At 37.2% G+C, this 22219-nt stretch overlaps 1 protein-coding gene across 7 annotated transcripts in view; it reads left to right on the forward strand.

Annotated features, from left to right (window-relative positions):
- The window catches only part of ARHGEF12 (Rho guanine nucleotide exchange factor 12), a 151293-nt gene that overhangs the window by 35022 nt on the left and 94052 nt on the right, over window positions 1-22219 (forward strand). Inside the window, exon 1 of one of the 7 annotated variants that reach the window (XM_045483187.1) lies at window positions 4250-4407. The exons of the other annotated variants lie outside the window; for them this stretch is intronic. The gene's annotated coding sequence lies outside the window, so the exon portion shown is untranslated. Of the gene's footprint in view, window positions 1-4249; window positions 4408-22219 lie in introns of those variants that run through there. 7 annotated transcript variants of the gene reach the window in all.

Below are 22219 nucleotides of genomic sequence, written 5' to 3' on the forward strand. Positions count from 1 at the left end.
TGAGATGATCAGATGGTTTTTCTTTTTTTAGACTGGTGATATGGTGAGTTACATTGAACTTCGAATGTCAAGCCAGCCTTGCATTCCTGGGATAAACCCCATTTGGTCACTATGTATTTTTCTTTCTATATATTAATAGATTTGGTTGGCTAGTATTTTGATGAAGATTTTTACATCTGTGTTCATGAGGGATATTGGTTTTCATTTTCTTGTAATATCACTGCCTTGGTTTGATATTGAGTGTAATGTTGGCCTCAGAGACTAAGTTGGAAAGTGTCATGGGTTTTCAGAAAGAGTGTGTGTAGGATGTTATTACATCTTCCTTTAAATATTTGTGATGGTTACTCAATGATGTCATCTGAGCCTGGGGTTTTCTTTGTGGGAATGTTTTTAACCAACAGTTGAAGTCACTACCTAAGAGCACCTACTGTTCTGACTTCTAGCATTATATACTAGTTATTCAATAACTTTTGTTTTGGACTAATTTTATATTTACAGAAAAGATGGAAGACAGGGTAGAGACCTCCCATATATCTTACACCTAGTGTTCCTCATTGTTAACATCTTACATTACTATGGCTTATCTATCAAAACTAAGACATTGATACTAGTATTAACTAAACTACAGACTTTATTCGGATCTCACCAGCTTTTCATTAATGATCTCTTTCTGTTCCAGGATCCTATTCAGGATACCACATTGCAGTTTTCATGTTTCCCAAGTCTCTTCTGGCTTGTGAAAGTCTCTTAAGCTTACCTTGTTTTGTATGACCGTAATAGACTTGAGGAGTAGTGGCCCAGGTATTTTTTAGAATTTCCCATGGTCTGGGTTTGCTGCTGTCTTTGATTATTAGGGTTATGCATTTTTGGAAAAGATACTGCAGGGGTGAAGTGCTCTTTCATTTCGTATCGTGAGTATATGATGTCTGTATGGCATCCATATGACATCATTGGTGGTATTAACTTTGACCTCTTGGGTAAGGTAGTGTTTGCCAGGTTTCTCCACTCTGAAGTTACTCTTTTTCTGTTTCCATACTCTGTTCTTTAGAAGCAAGTCGTTTATGTCCAATCTACACTTAGGGGAGGAGGAAGTATCTACATATATGATTTAGAATTCTTCTGTAAGAAAGATTTTTGTGCCTTCCTGCCTTCCTTCCTTCCTTCCTTCCTTCCTTCCTTCCTTCCTTCCTGTTTATTCAGTTACTTTTATCAGTATGACTAGTGTATATTTATTTTATACTTTGAGTTCTAATCCAATACTATGTTTTTATTTTGTTGCTCATATTGTTCCACCTTTGACCACTGGAAAGACTTTCAGGTTGGCACTTGCATGTATCTCTTTTGTTTTTTGAGTACATCCTTATTTTCTGGTACTCTGAGATGCTCATCTTATATTTTCTTTGCCCTAGTTGCAGCCATTTTCCCAAGGAGCTGTGATTCCTTTTATTGGAGAATGGCATTTAGAGACCAAAATGTAGTTGTTGGGTATGCTCATGACTATTGGGATGCCATTGCTTTTAAGCCCTCTCAAGGGACAGAGCTAGCTAGGTAATATATGTATATATAGGTAATGTGTGTGTATGTTATGCGTGTGTATATGTGTGTGTGTGTGTGTGAGATATATATATATATATGTATATATATATATATATATATATATATATATATATATAGCCATATATACACACCTACCTGTAATTGTTTTTGTACCTATTTGTATATATATTAAACTTGAGTTCTTACTGGTATATCTGATTTTAATTCAGTACAGAGTTCACTCTGGTCTTCTTTTCTTGTTTATATGTGATTTCCCTATTTGACAGTGAGAAACCTGGCTCCAGCCATATATTATCCATTTACTTATTTGTTCTACTTCAGTATACACGCAAAACTGTTTCAGAAGTGTTAACCTGTATACCCATGGAGAAACAAACCTTCCAATTAGAGTCCAGTGTTTATTTTTGTCATTAGCCTTACAATTTCCAAAGTTAGTTAGGAATTAACTAGTTAGGTCAGCTCCTTTTCCCTCCACCCCTTTAGTGCAGTTATGTCATAATTTGTAACACAGTTAGATTCATTTATCACGGTCTGCATTTCATCTTGGAGTCTTCCAACATTTTGGCTGATGGATTTTTGCTATTGTTTGGTCTGTATTCATAGAAGTTCACTCTTCAGAACATGCAGTTCTGTGTTTTCTGACTAAAGAGTAGAGTCCTGTATCTATGACCCTAGTATCATATGGAAAAGATCCTGCATCCCCAAATGTTTCAGTCTGCATCTTCTTTGTAGCCAACCACTCTCCCCTCCCCTAATTCCTACTAACTGCTAATCTGTTTTTTTGGGTTTTGTGGGGTTTTTTTTGTGTTTTTTTGGTCTAATTTGCTTTTACTTTTGCATTTTTCAGAGTGTCCTATGAATGTAATGATATCAAAATCTTGGGGTTTTGCATCTGACTTCTTTAACATAGTGAAATGCATTTAAGATTTATCCGTATTGTTGTATGAAATGGTATTTCATCTTTTAAAAATTGTTGAATAACATTCCGTGTATGAATGAATCATAGTGTGTTTATCCATTCCCCCATTGAAGGACATTTTGGTTACTTCTGATATTTAGCACTGATGAGTAAAGCTGCTGTAAACATCCACAGACAGATTTTTGTGTGCACATACATCTTCACATCATTTGGGTAAAATCCCTCCAAATTGTGATTTCTGGATCATATGGTCATATGGTAAATTGCATCACTGCTGCTGTACTAAGTGCTTATAAGTCATAAATGCAATAAATTTATTCTTTAATATTGTGCAAGGAGAGCTTTAAAACCATTAGTGTCTAGTTTAGCAAATCTGAAAATCTACTCCTCTATCTGTCCTTTGGTTCTTCCTTTATTTATTTTTTACAAACTGAATTTACCAAGGTGTGGTTCCATGGAAGCTGATTCCTCATACATCACTGACTGATTCTGAGGTTCTGTGAATTTGCTTATAAATTCACAGAACCCTAGGCTATAATTTAAGTGAGTGCAATGATTACTGGGTTTTAACTTAAAATTAGATACATTCAGATGTTTTAGGGAATATGTTTTATCAAACAAAGAATATGTTTTTTTGTTCATTACTAATGTACTGACCCCAGAAATTATGTGTGTACAAATTGTCAAATTGGGTTGATGCTTCAGAAAAGGAAAATAGAGGCTAACGAGTCCTCTTGGAGTGGCAGTGCATTTGTTAGGGAGCGGTATTTGAGGCAAATTACTGTTTTAGCAAAATTACATGGCTTCCAGGGATTAAATTGAATGACTGTGTGTCCCTCCCTCATTGTACTGTAAGTGGCAGGGATGCAAGTTAACAGAGTGCCAGACATCATAATGCCTGGGGCATAGTTAGAGACCAGGGAAGATTTACAATAATCAAACACAGACAAAGTAGCATGAAGAAATTTCAATCCTCTCAGCCTTGCTTACAAACTTAATTAGGCTTATTGGGGCAGAAACTATTTTTCCTCCTCCCATATTTTATCTGTTTCTCCTCCATCGCCACCTCCTGTCCCAGATTATCATTGAAGAGATCACACTACCAACAAAGGGACCTTTTTTTATAAATCTTTATTTGGTTGGTTTGCCTGTAGGGAAAGGAGCAATAAGCAAGAACAAAATTTTAAGGTATTTGAAAAACTGCATTTTTCATAGAGAACACACTGTTTTTCCCAAAATCATACTTTAGGGGCACCTGGGTGGCTCTGTCGGTTAAGCATCGGACTTCGGCCAAGGTCATAATCTCACGATTCATGGGTTCGAGCCCCTGCGTCAGGCTCTGTGCCGACAGCGGAGGCTACTTTGGATTCTATGTCTCCCTCTCTCTCTGCCCTTCCCCCACTCATGCTCTGTCTCTCTCTCTCAAAAATAAATAAATGTTAACAAAATTAAAAAAAATTAAAAATCATACTTTATTCAGGAAGTTCTGAAGAAAATTAATGTTTTGTAGCTCTACAATTAGATCTTTTACGAGTATTTTCAATATTGTGGGAGTTGCTTGGCCTGCTCCCTTAAAAAAATTGTCAGTTAAATCTTTGTTTTCTTGAAGTATTTTTATGGTGTAACCGTTGAGAGTAGTGTTCATGGATGCTGTTCTTTGCCTTTCCATTAGCAGCGTAGTGGTGGGCTTCGGTTGATGATAGTAGATGATTGGGGGGTGGGAGAAGAGGTGGGGTTTCTTCCTCTCATCCCTCTTGTGGGCAGTAAAATCATCTGGCAAATGCCTTTCCAAGGATGTCGAGTGTATATATAAAGGAAAAGCCTAAGATTGCTAAGGGAGTGGTGTTTTGGTGAGGATTTCATTCTCTTTTACTCCATGGAAACGAGCCTTTTGAGGTTTTACTTGTCTGCTGATTTGTCCGGTGATCCAGGTAATCTATAGCAGTCTTTGTTTTCTCGGTGGTGTATGAAATGTAGCAAAATGGTAGAAAAATAGCTTCAGTGAAAGGGATGTACCTATCACGGAGGAGCAAGATAGAAAAGGAAAAGGATGTTTTTACATTATTCATTATTCTTAAAATAGCTTTTAAGGTTTGTTTCATGTTTTAAAAAACCTAATTTGACCTAAAGGAAGAAAATTTCTAGTTTTGAAAATCTGTGTTTTAATTGCTTAGCTTGAGAACAAAGGTTTAACATCCAGCATTGCAGGGATATTTTCACTCAAAAGGATAGGAAGCAGCATCCTTTTTTTTTTACCTTTTTTAGAGCTGAAATGATATAACTTCTCTTAATTCTGAGCTAGGAACTTTGATTTATTATTCTGTAAATTGTGATTTAATTATCTGAAGCTTCAGGATGGTGGTTTCCCTTTGATACCCAAGGGACCTCAGATGGGGTATGAGAGAACAGGGATTAATCCCATGGTGGGGGGAAGGGAATGTTTTTGTAGAGTAATTTTCATGATTATTTTTTAATTTGAAACTAAAATGCAGCAGCACACAGTCATTTGGAAAAGGTGATCTCCATGGTGCCAAACACTCTTATGAACTTGAATTATTTTATCCTTTGTTCAATTTGTGGTGTTTTTTGCCTTTGTCAGCTAAAATGTTGGTTATAAATATGAAGACGCTGCCGGATTACTATGTGATGGCATTGGAATTGCATTTTGCTTTTTTTTTTTTTTTCTGCATTCATATCTGTATTCATAGCAGAGCAGAAGCATGAATGTGAAAAGAAATAGTATAAAATGCTGCAGGCTTTTTTGTTTCCTCCTGAATGTGTTTTTCATAGTGGAAGTTATTTTCTTGTGGACAGAAAGACCCAGGACCATGATTTATGACACTAAAAACTGTTTAGCTCTACAGACAGCTCTGTTTAGAAAAGATTGCCTGAAACCATTTTTAAGTATACTTTGAAGCTTTCAGTTAATTTGATCATCCCCATCTTGGTGATTTGAGTTATCATACTGTTTGCCACATTTTGAAAGCTGGTTGACCCTTAGAATACTAACAAATTAACAATTACTTATTGAGTATTTACATTATGTTCTGTACTTTAGGTATATATGAGGTTTATAGTCTAGGAGAGGATATAAAAAAACTCATGCAAATGATGTGCTATTTTTGGTGCCAAGATATGAATACTGGTTATATACTCATGTACTAATATGTAGGTATTTTTCATAAACTGTTACATTTAATTCTCATAACAACCCAGTCACAGAATTACATCTGGCCCTCTTTTGTAGTGGAGGAAATTTATATTTTGAGAGGTTAAGTAATATAAACAAAACCATGAAGCCTAGGCCTGTCAAGTCCCAATCTCTTTCCACTGAGCAGATTAAAACATTTTATCACAATTATTGTACATGACAAAGAGTGTTGCCAATAGAGTGAACAGGAGATAGGGATCCTAATCTCTGCCAAGTACTGGGCGATTGTGTAAATAATTTAACATCATCTGTAAAATGTGAGATTAAACTAAGTCACCCTAAAGTAGAGCTCTAACATAATGTGATTCTATTTAGTGTAAGAGATTTTCATGTGTGGCTTATGGAAACAAGTCTCATTAATGTGTGTTGTTAAAATATGTACCATCTTCTAACTTATTACAGTATACATTTATTGAGATCATTATTATCTGTTTTCTCCCTCTTCCCTTTGCCCCAGATATATTGCAAGGATCTGGGCTAGAGCTTGACTATAGAGTATGTAGTTATAAATTCATTTATTGAATAAATGAATGAATGAATAATAAACTTGTATAGTACATTGATAAAATAGATAAGTAACTTTGTGCATTTTAATACCAACACATTCTGTTGGGGCTAAAATTATTCGTTTTGTTATTCCAATGATCTTTTGAAGAACTAAATAGTGTGAGAATCTTGAAAAGAAGAGAACCTACAATCAAGTTTAGGCAAGTAAAGTTTGCTAAAATTTCTCCATATAAAATTATTGACAGTGTAGAACTTGATGACCATAGGCTTGCCCAATATTATATTTAAAAATACTGTACTAAAGCATTATTGGATGCTGCCACATAAGCAAACAAACAAAACTCCATAGCTTTCTGGTTTATCCTTTAAGTTATATATACTCTCAAATGCTATTAGTTTACAATGAGTAGAAAATATTCAAACCATTGAGTCTTTTTACTTAAAATATTTCTTAAGTAGCTTAAGGTATGACATAATGTTTACTGGCAGTTTTGGTTCATTTGAACATTAGGCTTTTTGAGATTTGAACAGCTTTATTGAGGTATAATTGTATAATAAACTATATATGTTTAAAGTATACAGTATGATAGGTTTTGATTTTTGTATACAGCTGGAAAACTCTCCAGTACAATTAAGATAATAAACATATTCATCACCGCAAAAGTTCCTTGTACCTTTTGCCATTCTTCCCTTTGAATCCTTTCCACCCATCCCCAGCTACCACTGTTACTATCATTATGGATTAGTTTGTATTTTCTTGAGTTTTATATCACTGGAATCTTACAGTATGTGTCCTTTTTGTTTGACTTCTTTAATTCTGCATAATTATTTCAAGATTTGTCCATGTGTGTATCACTAGGTAGTACTTTTTTATTGCTGAGCAGTAAATACTGTAGTGTATAGATAAACCATAGTTTGTCCATTTATCCATTGATGGCCATTTGGTTGTTTCACGTTTTGGACTATTAAGAATAAACTTCCTGGGGCACGTGGTTGGCTCAGTTAAGCATCTGACTTTGGCTCAGGTCATGATCTTGAGGTTCACAAGTTCGAGCCCCACATCAGGCTCTGTGCTGACAGCTCAGAGCCTGGAGCCTGCTTCAGATTCTTGTATCTCCCTCTTTCTGTCACTCCCCTGCTCACGCTGTGTTCTCTCTCTCTCTCTCTCTCTCTCTCTCTCTCTCAGAGTGTATTTAACTTTTTAAGAAACTGCCAAATTGTTTTTTGAAGTGGCTGTGTTATGTTTTTACCAGCAATGTTCCAGTTGCTACACAGCCTCACCAATATTTGATATTGTTAGTCTTTTTCGTTGTTTGTTTGCTTGTTTGTTTGTTTGTTTGTTTGTTTTGAGAGGGAGGTGGAGAGAGTGTATGAGAAAATGGGGCAGGGGCAGAGAGAGGGAGAAAAAAACCCAGACAGGCTCCCAGACAGGCTCCCTACTGTCAGAGCAGAGCTCGACATGGGGCTAAAACTCAATGAACCATATCATGACCTTAGTCATGACCGACCCTGCCACCCAGGCACCCATGGTATTGTCAGTCTTTTTAATTTCAGCCATGTTAGTGGGTGTATAATGGTATCATGTTGTAGGTTTTATGTGTATTTCATGTAATAACCAGTGATGTTGAGCACCTTTCTATGTGTTTATCATTCATATGTTTTTCTTTCATGACTTGCCTGTGCAAGTCTTATTTTTTAAATTTTTAAAAATTAATTTATTTAAATTCAAGTTAGTTAACATACAGTGTAGTATTAGTTTCAGGAGTAGAACCCGGTGATTCATCACTTACATGTAACACCCAGTGCTTATCCCAACAAGTGTCCTCCTTAATGCCTATCACCCATTTGGCCCATCCCCCTACCCATCTCTCCTCCAGCAACCCTCAGTTTGTTCTCTGTATTTAAGAGTCTCTTACGGTTTGCCTCCCTCTCCGTTTTTATCTAATTTTTCCTTTCCTTCCGCTCTGTTCATCTGTTTTGTTTCTTAAATTCCACATGTGCATGAAATCATACGGTATTTGTCTTTCTCTGCCTTATTTCACTTAGCGTAATACACTCTAGTTCCATCCAAGTTGCAAATGGAAGTCTTATTTTTAATTATGCTGCCTTTTTCTTAGATACTTGATTTGGAAATACTTTGTTCCAGTCTTTGACTTGTCTTTAAATTCTTTTAGTATTCTCTCCTTATTTAAAAAACAACTTTATTGATATGTTGTTCATATTTCAAAGATCAGAAGTTTTTAACTTTGAATTCCAGTCTGTCAGTTTTACCTTTTATGGCTTGTGCTTTTGGTATGTCTAAGAAATATTTTCCTAATCAATATTTTCTCCTATGTTTGCTTTTAGAAGTTTTATAGTTTTAGCTTTACTTTTAAGTCTGGGATACATTTTGAGGTAATTTTTTAATATGTTATGAGGTATAAATTGAAGTGTATTTTTTTGCATATGGATGTCCAAATAGTCCAACACCATTTGTTAAAAAGACTGGATTACTTTTGCACCTTTGTCAAAAATCAGTTGTCCATATACAGGGGGTATTCTGTTCTGTTGATCTCTTTGTTTCTCTTGACCCCGATACCACACTGTCTTGACTACTGTTGGTTTGTAGTAAGTCTTGAAATCAAGTAGAGTTGATCCTCCAGCTATGATCTTTTTCAAAGTTGGTGGCTCTTCCAGGCCCTTTGCATTTCCATATGAATTTTAGAGTCAGTTTATTCATTTCTGGAAAAAAGCCCGTTGGAATTTTGATTGGACTTGCCTTGAATCTGTAGATCAGTTTGTGGATAAATGACATCTTAACGGTATTGAGCTTTCCAATCCATGAACATGGCATCTAGCTCCATTTAATTAGATGTCAATTTTTCTTAGCCATGTAAGTTTTCAGTTTACAAGTCTTATATATCTTCTGTCAGATTTACCCCAAGTGTTTAGTGTTTAACATTTTAACGTTACCATGAGTCATATTGTCTTTTCAATTCCTTTTTTTTTTTTAATGTTTATTTTTGAGAGAGAGAGAGACAGACAGACAGAGTCGGGGAGGGGCACAGATATAGGGAGACCACAGAATCTGAAGCAGCCTCCAGGCTCTGAGTTGTCAGCCCAGAGCCTGACGGCAGGGCTCGAACTCACAAACCATGAGATCATGACCTGAGCCGAAGTTGGACGTTTAACCGACTGGGCCATCCAGGCACCCCTCGATTTCAGTTTCTAATTGTCCGTTGTTAGTACAATATATAGAAATACAATTGATTATTGATTTTGAATCCTGTCACCTTGCTAAACTTATTAATCAGTTCTAGTAGCTTTTTTGCTGATTTCATATAGATCATCATGTACTCTATGTAAATACAGTTTTACTTTTTCCTTTCCAATCTGGATGCCTTGTATTTATTTTTCTTGCCTTACTGCACTAGCTGTAAGAATAGTACAGTGTAGAGTAAAAGTGATGAGAGGGGATGTCCCTATCCTGTCTCTGACCCTAGAGGAAGAGCCTTCTGTTCTTCACCATTAACTACAATGTTAGCTGTAGATTTTTGTAGATGTCATTTATCAGATTAGGCTCTTTTTGTGAGTGTTTATTGCTATAAGAACTAGAAATATAATCGATAATACTGTTGTTCAAATTAAGTAAAACAAATTTAAATAGAAAAGAGTATACTTATGTTTTTAAAGAATAGAGACCTTCGACTGAGCCTGGGGGGCTCAGTTGATTAAGCATCTGACTTTGGCTCACGTCATGATCTGGCAATCGGTGGGTTCGAGCCCCATGTTGGTCTCTGTGCTGACAGGTTGGAGCCCGGAGCCTGCTTCAGATTCTGTGTCTCCCTCTCTCTCTGCCCCTCCCCTGCTCATGCTCTGTGTGTCTCTCGCAAAAATAAATAGTAAACATTAAAAAAATAAAAATAAAGAACAAAGACTTTCAGAGTATTTTTTGTATAATAATTACTCTTTTTGACAGAAAATTCTACCACTGCCAAAATTCTGGCATTGCAAGAAGTTACAGCTAAACAAGTTTTTAGTATTTTCCCTGTATTTAATAGTTGTGACATAAATTTGAATTCAAATATATCATAAGAATATGAGGAGGAAGTAGAAACTATAGATATATAAGAAGAACTTTAATATACAGTTGACCTTTGGGGCGCCTGGGTGGCTCAGCCGGTTGAGCGTCCGACTTCGGCTCAGGTCATGCTCTCACGGTCTGTGAGTTCGAGCCCCGCGTCGGGCTCTGTGCCGACAGCTTGGAGCCTGGAGCCTGCTTTGGATTCTGTCTCCCTCTCTCTCTGCCCCTCCCCTGCTCATGCTCTGTCTCTCTCTCTGTCAAAAATAAATAAACATTAAAAAAATTTTTTTAAAATATGCAATTGACCTTTGAACAACATGAAGGTTTTTAGGGGCGCTGACACCCCTGAGCTGCCAAAAACCCATGTTTAATATTTGACTCCCCCCAAACTAAACTAATAATGGCCTCTTATTGACCGAAGCCTTACAGGTAACAGTCAGCACATATTTTGTATGTCCTGTGTATTATATACTGTGTTCTTACAATAAAGTAAGCAAGAGAAAAGAAAATACTGCTAAGAGCATTGTAAGGAAAAGACATTTACAGTGCTGTACTATATTTATATAAAAAAAAATCCACATGTAAGTAAACCTGCACAGTTCAAACTCGTGTTGTTCGAGGATCAGCTGTAATAAATTTTTTTTCATTAATTTATAGACTTTTTTTATAAAAAAATTGAAATACTGATTTTTTATGAATAAAGAGTAAAACCACATTACTGTTACTGTAGAAGTATCTTTCAGATTTAGTGTAACCCTTAACATTTTACAGATGATGTTAAGTAGATCTCTGGGGGAATTACCCCTACTCTCATGAACTCTGTTGTCATCCAAATCTGAATTTCCAGACCAGTCTCTCTGAACTCAAGGCCTTGGTAGACATGTCTACCATGGCGTCCCGCAGGTACCTTGGCAAACATCAGACTGCTTTTTACCCAAGCTTGCTCTGCATTTCTTTCCATGGTGAGTGGCACAATTAAATGTTTTGTCATCTAAGCCAAAATCCTGGGAGTTTCTTTCCTTCTCCTTTCTAGATCTGCTTGGAGGTTCAATGTTTATTACTGTAATATTATGTTTACTATTTATTCCCTTTTCTTTATTGCCTTTGGTATTGTTTAGATCCTCGTCACTTAAAATATCTGTGCTGTTACTATTTTCTAATTGGTTTTGCAGCCTCCAATTTCATACTTTCCCTGCCCATTCTTCATTCTGTTTCCAAGGGGATATTTCTAACATACATATTGGGTCATATTACTGCCTGGCTTAAAACCTGTCAGTGTTCCTGCATGGTCTCTAGCAGTGGTTCTTTGGAGAAGACCCGTGTTTTAATGGACCTCTTTTGAGATTCTGTCTAGAGATTCTCTCACCCCAAAATGTTCCATACCTGTAGAAGCTGGAGTCTGGGTTAAGAATCTTTCTAGTCCTCCATATATATATATATATATATATATATATATATATATATATATATATATATATATAGTATGTATGTATATAGACTCCTCCGCAGACATTATTACTCTCCCCCAACCCAACCCTCATGCTCTAGCCATACTGAGCTACTTGCGTTTTCTCCAGACACATCAGTATATGCTTCTTCCTTTGCTTAGAATTTCTCCATTTGTCTCTTTTCCTTGGTTGAAGTATTAATTCATTCAAGAAATATTTACTGAACACCTTGAGGAACTGTGCCAGGTGCTGAATTTACCATGTCTAAATTAGAGCTGATGATATAGACCAACATTAAATACAATATAATTATAGAATGTAAAAACAAACAAAAAAAGAGAGAACAGGGTAATGGTGGGAGGCAATAGCAGGAGGAACCCAATTTAAATTGGGTAACAGAAGTTAGGAAAGGCCTTTCTGAGGTAACAACCTTGAAGCAAAGACCTAAAGTTTATTCAGGAATTTCCCTGGGGAGAGTTTCCCAGACAGAGCAGCATGCACGATAGCCCTTTCTGGGGAAAGCATGTGAAGCACTACGGGAAGGCCACTGGCTGGGGCATAGTGAGCCAGGAGAGTGGGAGGAGCTGAAATTAGAAAGGTGACAAGAGCTTGGGGCACCTGAGTGGCTCAGTCGCTTAAGCATCCAACTTCAGCTCAGGTCATGATCTCGTGGTTCCTGAGTTCGAGCCCTGCATCAGGCTGTGTGCTGACAGACAGCTCGGAGCTTGGAGCCTGCTTCAGATTCTGTGTCTCCCTCTCTGCCCCTTCCCCACTCACCCTCTGTCTCTCTCTGGCCCTCAGAAATGAATAAACATTAAAAAAAAGTAAGAAGAGCTGTATTTTATATTTGGGTCTTGCGTGTCATGTTTGGTGTTTGAATTTTTTTTTCTTAAGTGCACTGGGAAGTTATTGAAAGAATTTAAGTGGGGGAGGAACTCACTAAGATTGGTGTTTTGGAATTTTATGGCTCCTGAATAGGAAAATGAATTGGAGGATGGTGCAAGAGTAGAAGTGGCAAGACCTTTTAAGTGACTTTTTTTTAAATGTTCATTCATCTATTTTGAGAGAGAGCAGGGGAGGTGCAGAGAGAGGGAATCCCAAGCAGGCTCTGCACTGCCAGCACAGAGCCCGATGCAGGACTCGAACCCACGAACTGTGAGATCATGACCTGAGTCAAAATCAAGAGTTGGACACTTAGCTGACCGAGCCACCCAGGTGCCCCTAAATTATTACAATAGTATAAGCTCGTGACAAGGTGGCTAGCTCCGAGCTACCAGTGGCAAAGGTCAGAAATAAACAAATCTGAGATAGGTGTTGAAGGTACAATCAGTAGAATGCAATGATGGATGTTAACCCATGAAAATGGAGACTTTTTTAGTTTGTGTCTTCAACCTTTAGAACAATGCTTGGTATACAGTAAATGCTCAATAAGTAATGTTGGATGGATGGAGAGTTGAATGTATTGGGTGTGAGCAGGGACAGGAATGTGTGTCATTGATGATTCTAGATTTCTAACTAGATCAGGTAGGTGGACAGATCTATTTATTTTAGATGGAGAAGAAGTTTTGAGAGGCTGAGTAAGGATTTAGTTTTGAATTTATTGACTTTGGGATGTCAGTGGTATATCTAAATGAATATGCCCAAATAGCAGTTGTTTAAAGCCCAGAAGATAGAAGAAGTCCATTTCCTGAACCTAATACTCATTATTTCATCAGACAGATATTTGTTGAGCTCTGTATCTAGCACTGCCCAGGAATGTAGCAGTGAACCAGAGATCCTGCCATCATGGAGCTTATATTCCTGCAAGAGAGGGAGGGGGCATGAGTGGGTGGTTAATGTATCAGATGATCATTTTTAAAAAAGCATTTATTTATTGATACTGTGTGCAGAAGTGTAAGTGTAAGATACAGTGAGGATACAAAATTAAGACAAATTCTCCATTGAGGAGATACTAATGTTTTATTGAATGGCAGTAGGAATGGCTTTTGTTACAGGTATTTATTAGTTTCTGTATGTTAATTGGTCCAGTGCTCACCCTCAATCCTTTTACTATGGCTCCTGAGTTCTTTATTTTGAAGATATTTTTATTGGATGGATTTTGTCTCTAAGTAGGTTTTTTTTCCCCCCTCTCCAAGAAGGGCTCATAGGTGCTTTATATCCTTAATTTCTCTAAAGATTCCTTATATTTTAATTTCCAGTATACATAGAAACTTTTTAAAGAAATTTTAGACATTGTGTCATTATCTCTTACACTGGAGTCCTATATTATGGCATATGGAATCTTACTGTGGAGAAATCTTAAGCTAACTTAATCTTTCCTACTTGCATAAGACTTAGATTTTTTTCATCTAGGTACTCCTATAACTTTAAAAAAATAATTTTTAAAAAAATTACAGGGGCGCCTGGGTGGCTCAGTCAGCTGAATGTCCGACTTCAGCTCAGGTCACGATCTTGCAGTTCGTGGGTTCGAGCCCCGCGTCGGGCTCTGGGCTGACAGCTCAGAGCCTGAAGCCTGTTTCGGATTCTGTGTCTTCCTCTCTCTCTGACCCTCCCCCATTCATGCTCTGTCTCTCTCTGTCTCAAAAATAAATAAACGTTAAAAATTTTTTTTTTAATTCCAGTTAGTTAATATGCAGTGTTATATTAGTTCCGGGTGTACAATATAGTAATTCAACAGTTCTGTACATCACCCTGTGCCCATCATGACAAGTGCACTCCTTAATCCCCATCTCCTATTTCACCCATCCCCCCACCCTCTTCCCTCTGGTAACCATCAGTTTGTACCACTGTAATTAAGAGTCTGTTTCTTGGGTTCTCTCCTCTCTCTTTTTCCCCTTTGCTTGTTTGTTTTCTTAAATTCCACATCTGAGTAAAATCATGTGGTATTTGTCTTTCTCTGACCGACTTATTTTGATACTGATCTGACAGCTGATACTCTTTAGCTGCATCCATGTCACTGCAAATGGCAAGACTTCATTCTTTTTATGGCTGAATAATATTCCGCTGTATATATATACCACATCTTCTTTATCCATTCATCAGTTGATGGACACTTGGGCTACTTCCGTATCTTGGCTGTTGTAGATAATGCATGTACTCCTTTGAATTAGTGTTCTCGTATTCTTTGGGTAAATAGTAGTGCAACTGCTGGATCATAGGATAGTTCTGTTTTTCACTTTTTGAGGAACCTCCATACTGTTTTCCAGAGTGGTGGCACAAGTTTGCAACCCACCAATGATGCAAGAGACTTCCCTTTTCTCCACATCCTTGCCAACACCTGTTGTTTCTCGTGTTGTTGATTTTAGCCATTCTGACAGGTGTGAGGTGATACCTCATTGTAGTTTTGATTTGCATTTCCCTGATGATGAGTGATATGGAGCATCTTTTCATGTATCTGTTGGCCGTCTGGATGTCTTCTTTGGAGAAGTGTCTGTTCATGTCTTCTGCCCACTTTGTAATTGGGCTATTTGTTTTTTGGGTTTTATAAGTTCTTTATATATTTTGGATGCTAACCCTTTTTCAGATAAGTCATTGCAAACATCTCCTCCTGTTCCATAGGTTGTCTTTTAGTTTTGTTCGTTGTTTCCTTTACTGTGCAGAAGCTTTTTTATTGTCATACTGTCCCAATAGTTTAGTTTTGCTTTTGTTTCCCTTGCCTCAGGAGACATATCTAGAACATTTTACTATGGGCAATGTCAGAGAAATTACTGCCTGTGTTCTCTTCTAGGATTTTTATGATTTCAGGTCTCATATTTAGGTCTTAACTTCATTTTGAATTTATTTTTGTGCATGGTATACGAAAGCGGTCCAGTTTTTCTTTTGCATACTGCTGTCCAGTTTCCCCCACACCATGTATTGAAGTGTCCTTTTCCCATTGGGTATTCTCTTCTGCTTTGTCAAAGATTAATTGACCATTTAGTTGTGTGTTTATTTCTGGGTTTTCTGTTCTGTTCCATTGATCTATGTGTCTGTTTTTGTGCCAGTACCATACTGTTTTGATGACTGCAGCTTTGTAATATAACTTGAAGTCTGGAATTATGCCTCCAGCTTTGCTTTTCTTTTTCAGGATTGCTTTGGCTGTTTGGGGTCTTCTGTGGTTCCACACAAATTTTAGGATTCTTTGTTCTAGTTCTGTGAAAAATGCTGTTGTCATATAACTCTTTATTTAAAAATCTTATATTTTCATAACTTTAGCAGTGTGTGTGTTAGTGTTGATTATTTTGTGTCTGTTTTTAGAGTATGGTGTATTGTTCAGATTTCAATTGCTTTGTATTTGGGGGGATTTTTTTCTAGTATATTTTTGAATATTCTTTTTCCCTGTAAAGAGATTACATAGTGATTAAGAACAAGAATTGTAAGGTCTGGGTTCATGTCTCAGCTTCTCTGATTACTATTTGACTTTGGGCAGATTCCTTAATCTTTCTGTGCCTTAGTTTCTTCATCTGTCAAACAGGGATAATAATAGTATTTACTGAGGATTAGTTAATATATGTAATACAGTTACAACAGTTACTGGTACATGCTATATGCACAATAAATGTTAGCTGTTATTGTTCACTATTCCTTTTTTCTGTTACTTACTGTTCTTTTCTGTGTGTGTTCAAAAGACCTATGTGGCTCACAGCAAAGTTCTTGGTTACAGGATTTTCTGTGTTGTGTTCTGATGGCAGGTGCTCTGTCTTTCCCTCATTATCTCCACTTTACCTCCAGCAGTATCATAAACCTAGGAATGTGTCAGCATGTTTTTGTTTTTTAATTTTACTTCCTCCTGTTGTTCTGAGTCTCTGCGGAGTCCCCTTCTCCTTTGTTTTATCCCCAAACTGGATATTGACTTCCTAAAAGAAGGACAGTTAGATCTTCATTTCAGATCTGTGATCTTTATGTTTAGGGAAATCAGTTTCCCGTTCAGGTTTACCAAAACTGTTTTGGTACAGATCCAGAATTTAATAGATTTGGCAAGTATATTTTGTAGTTAGCGGTTTAAGGTTATAATCATGTCCTTCTTTCATAGAAGATGGATTTTTTTTCCCCTTCTCTTTTTGCTTTTAGTGTCGAGGAAGGCTGGTGGAGTAAAATTGTTTTTATTATCTTTCATCTTTACTTGGAATTTCATACATATTTATTGAAGGAACCGGTGGTTTGTGAGATGGTCGCCATGAAGAAACACATTCAGGTGGAAACAGGTTTCCTTTATGATGCGTAGCTGGCAAGTTGCCTACATGGCAAGTAGATGTTAACTGAATTCTCCACTGAGCTTTGGGATTTGGACACGCAGATTCCGTAGGATTGGGAGTTCTTTTGTAACCAGTTTATATTGGCTTATCTTTGCCTGAAACTATATAAAGAGTGTGAACACCTTTCTAGCTAAATATTTTGTAGTTATATCACATCTAATTTTCTGATTCTCACTGAAATGAGAAAATGTGAAAACTTTTGGTCAACTATAAAAAACTATACAAAGGGAAGATAGTATTTTGTGGGAAGGCCGTGGTCTAGAGGTTGAGAACAGGGACTCTAGACCATGACGGTTTGAATCAAGGGTGCTCCATCTACTGATTATGTAACTGGTATAAGTTACTTTAACCTCTTTGAACCTCACATTTTTTTTTGTTACAAAAGGAGGCTAAAAATAGTATTTATCTCTTAGAATTATTGTTAGAATTTATATATATATATATGATAATATATAATATACACATATATGTAATATAAATATGTTAACTCCAGTGAAACTAGATAGGTAAGTTTTAGCTATTATTATGATACTTGTAATTGTTAATCGTTATTCTTCTGAATAATGGAGGACACGTATTTGGAGCAATTTGTCTAGCGTTATTTTTAACTCCCAGGTGTGGACTTGAAGGTATGGAGTGTTCCTCAACTAATCCTTCTTTCCAAATGAGTATTTTTCAGGGAATCCAACCCCAGGAAATACGCAACAGCTTACTGTGTTATTCTTCACTTCTCTGACTTACAATTTCCAGCCAGTTCATCTCCTCTTTAAATACAAGTTCAGTAGAATGTTTTTTTCCTCATAAGAATTCAGAAACATTTGTTCTGATGATGAGCTCATTTAAATTTGGGTTTGAACACTGATAGAAAACCGAGCTGGGTTCCCTTAATGGGGAGTCTGGCCATTCATCCTCCTTCACCCTCCCTGGGTAGAATTTTTTTTCAGGAACTAAATAGCTTTATCTAGCAGGGTCTTCCTGCCGTTAGCAGTGGAACAGTACAAAGGCCACATTGAGCATAGCTGCTGGGGAAACCCTTTTTCCTTCTCTGGCCTGTAAATGCTGTTCTGTCTCTCTGAAAAGCCCTGACATCAGCTCTTGGAAAAATCCAAATACTTGTGTTAGAACAGGACTGAAACACTTGCCTGGGCAGACACTAAATGGCTGAACTATAGTTCTAAGTTTACCAGATGCCTCTCAGTCATGTTACACTTAAAATTAGAAAAAGTTACGTCTATGAGTTTCAGACATTATATAGACAAAAATTTAACAGCCCACCTCTCCTGTGCTCATTTTATTCTTTTTTTTATTTTTTTAATAAAGTCTAACTTTAAGATAATGTGGAATTCATACATGGTGGGAATTCATACATTCATACATGTCATTCATACATGACAGAACATGTCACATTATAAACTTTGGTGTTCTTCACATGTTAGGTGCTTCATAAGTATTTGATGATTGGGGCAAAATACACTGTTACTGTAAACAAAGACTGAATTAGACTTTCTTGGTGTTCATGTCTATGGCATATGAAGGTTTATTCATTCTTCAGAGTGCTCCTTTAAAACATGAATCAGATCATGACTTAAAACCCTCTAATTTTCCATTGTACTTTGAATAACATCTAGATTTGTTGACATGGCTTACATTCTTACATTATCTGGTCCCCTGTATCTGTTAATCTCATCTCATTACTACTCTCGGTCATTTTCTATGCTCAAGCTACACTGGACTTTGTATTTCTCAAATACACTCAGCCGCTTCTCCCTTGTGAACCTTGTACGACTATTCCTGTGCCTATAATTCTCTGGCCCCATATCTCCGCATTGCTGGCTCTTTCACCTCATTAGGTGTCAGGTCACATGCCCTGGAAGTCTTCTGTGAATAAACAGAATTAACCCATTTAGTCATAGTCACGTCTCTTTTATTTTTCTCATAGCACTTACCACTGTCTGAAATAATTTGGTACAATTATTTGCTTGTCTAGTCTGTCTTCCTGTAGAATGTAAGCTTCTTGAGAGCAGAGGCTCTATCTGTTCATAGATGTAAATCTCCCGTGACTAGAACAGTGCATGGCACAGATTGCTGTTTGTGTAACTTAGTGTGTGTTTGGTGGCCCGTTAACAGGAAATCTAAGAAGTAAGAACATTTACTGGCTCACATAAAAAGAAGTCTAGAGGTAGGGCTCAGGGATTTTTAAAATTTTTTTTTTAATTTTTTTTTTTTTTTTAACGTTTATTCATCTTTGAGAGACAGAGCATGAGCGGAGAAGGGGCAGCGAGAGGGAGACGCAGAATCCAAAACAGACTCCAGGCTCTGAGCTGTCAGCACAGAGCCCGACGTGGGGCTCGAACTCAGGAACCGCGAGATCATGGCCTGAGCCGAAGTCGGCCGCTCAACCGACTGAGCCACCCAGGCGCCCCAGGGCTCAGGGATTTTTGATCTCATGGCTTACCTGTGTCAAGAGCCCAGGTTCTTTCTAATTCTCCACTGTTGCCATTAGTGTCAGCATCATCTTAAACTAGTTCTTAAGGATGAATGCTAAGTAAGTAGCAGTCAAGGCTACATTCTTCCTCATTCCTGTCCAGTGGGAGAGAGGAAAAGAAGTTTCATGTTCTTTCTTAAGAGTAAGAAAATACTTCCACAGTTGTTTTTAGTAAACTTTGTTTCTATTCTCATCGTCTCTTTCTGAACCAGTTACCCAGCAATGCACTTACCATTCAGTGCAAAAAGGCCCATCTCTGTTGCTGCAAAGGGGTCATCTTTCCTTGAGTCATTCTGGGGAAAGTGGTAGATAACTGAATAGAATTGGGGTTAGAAGGAGGGCTGTGGTGTGGATTGGGAAGTACTTATATCCTCTATAATTCTAAATAAACATGTTTTGAATGAATGAATTCATTTATTAAACATACATTGAATTGTCAAGTATAAGCTCAGTGATGGACTAGTTAATTAGAATACAAAATCAGATAAAATACTGTCCTCACCTTCAGATAATTTAAGATCTAGTGAGAGGGACAAGTTAACAGATTATTAACATTATTTCAAAAATCAATTGAAGAAGGTAATTTAATCCAAAAGAAAGCAAAAAAAAAAAAAATGAAAAGGGGAAACAAAGAACATATGAGACAAACAAGCAAATGGCAAGATGGATAGGCTTAAATCTAGACATATCAATAATCACATTAAAGGCAAATTGTGGAAACACCCCAATTAAAGGCAGAGGCGATCAGATTGGATAAAACTGCAAAGCCCACCTATATACAACATACAAGAAACACACCTAATAAACATAAAGACACGTATAGTTTATTTTTTATATTAAGTATAGTTTATTGTCAGAGTGGTTTCCATACAACACCCAGTGCTCTTCCCAACAGGTGCCCTCCTCAATGCCCATCACCCACTTTCCCCTCTTACATATAGTTTATTTTTATTTTTTTTATTTTGAGAGAGAGAGAGAGAGGAGACAGAGAGACAGCACGCAAGTGGAAGAGAAGGCAGAGAGAGAGAATCTTTTTTTAAATTTTTTTCATGTTTATTCATTTCCTGAGAGAGAGAGAGACAGAGTATGAACAGGGGAGGGGCAGAGAGAGAGAGATGGGAAGATAGAATTGGAAGCAGCCTCCAGGCTCTGAGCTGTCAGCACAGAGCCAGACACAGGGCTCGAACTCACGAACTAGGAGATCAGGACCTGAGCCGAAGTCAGATGCTTAATTGACTGAGCCACCCAGACGCCGAGAGAGACAGAGGGAGGGAGGGAGAGAGAGAAAAATGAATCTTAAGCAGGCTCCACACTCAGTGTGGAGCCCAACAGGACGTTTCATCCCACGACTTTGGGATCACAACCCAAGCTGAAATCAAGAGTCAAATGCTCAACCGACTGAGCCACAGAGGTGCCCCAAGACACATACAGTTTAAAAGGATGGAAGCAGATATGCCATGCTAATATTAATCAAAGGAAAGCTATAGTGATATATTAATATCAGATAAAGTTGGGGCGCCTGGGTGGCTCAGTCAGTTAAGCATCCGACTTCGGCTCAGGTCATGATCTCACGGTCCATGGGTTCGAGCCCCGCGTCGGGCTCTGTGCTGACAGCTCAGAGCCTGGAGCCTGCTTTGGATTCTGTGTCTCCCTCTCTCTCTGCCCCTCCCCTGCATACTCTGTCTCTCTCTGTCTCAAAAATAAAAACATTAAAAAATTTAAAAAAATCAGATAAAGTAAATTTCAGAGCAAAAATATTAGGGATAAAAAAAGTCATTACATAATAATAAAAGCATCAAGTAAAAAAGAAGAGATAACAGTTCTAAACTTTTATGCACCTAATAACAGAGCTTGAAAATTCATGAAAGAAAAACTGATATAACTTAAAGGACAAATAGACAAATCCACAATTGTTATCAGTGATTTCAGTATCCCTCAATAATTGAAAGAAGTAGACAGAAAATCAGCAAGGGTATAGATTCCTTAACACCATTGACCAATTTGATCAAATTGCATTTTATAGAACATTCTAGCCAATGACATAGTACACCTTTTTTTTTTTTTCCTTTTGGGCAAGTACACACGGAACATTTGCTAAGATAGATCATATTATGGGCCACAAAGTAAGTTTCAGTAAATTAAAAGGATTCAAGTCCTATAAAGTATGTTCTCTGACCACAGTGGAATTGAATTAGAAATCAATAAAAGAAAGATCTCTGGAAAATCCCCAAATATTTGGAAAGTAAACAACACCCTTTTAAATTACCTATGGGTCAAAGAAATCAGAAGGGAAATGGGGGAAACTGGGTGGCTCAGTCCGTTAAGCATCCAACTCTTGATTTTGGTTCAGGTCACAATCTCATGATTTGTGAGATTGAGCCCTGCATTGGGCTCTGCGCTGACAGCATGGAGCCTTCTTGGGATACTCTTTCCCTCTCTCTCTGTTCCTCCTCTGTTTGCTTGCTCTCTCTCAAATAAATAAGCTTAAAAAAAGGGGGGAAATAGGAAATTATTTTTTGCTAAATGAAAAAAAACCCCACAATTTATCAGAATTTGCAGGATGCCACTAAACCATTACTTTAAAAAGCATTAAACACCTGTTAGAAAAGAAGAAAAGTCTAAAGTTGACTTCTTTTGTAAGAAACTAAAGTAAGAAGAGAAAATTAAAAACAAAGTAAGCAGAAGCACATTAAGGAGGGCACTTGTTGAGATGAGCATTGGGTGTTGTATATAAGTGATGAATCACTAAATTCTATTCCTGAAATCATTATTACACTATATGTTAACTAATTTGG

Source organism: Leopardus geoffroyi, chromosome D1, assembly GCF_018350155.1.
Source record: "Leopardus geoffroyi isolate Oge1 chromosome D1, O.geoffroyi_Oge1_pat1.0, whole genome shotgun sequence".
In the NCBI taxonomy this organism is placed as follows: Eukaryota; Metazoa; Chordata; class Mammalia; order Carnivora; family Felidae; genus Leopardus; species Leopardus geoffroyi.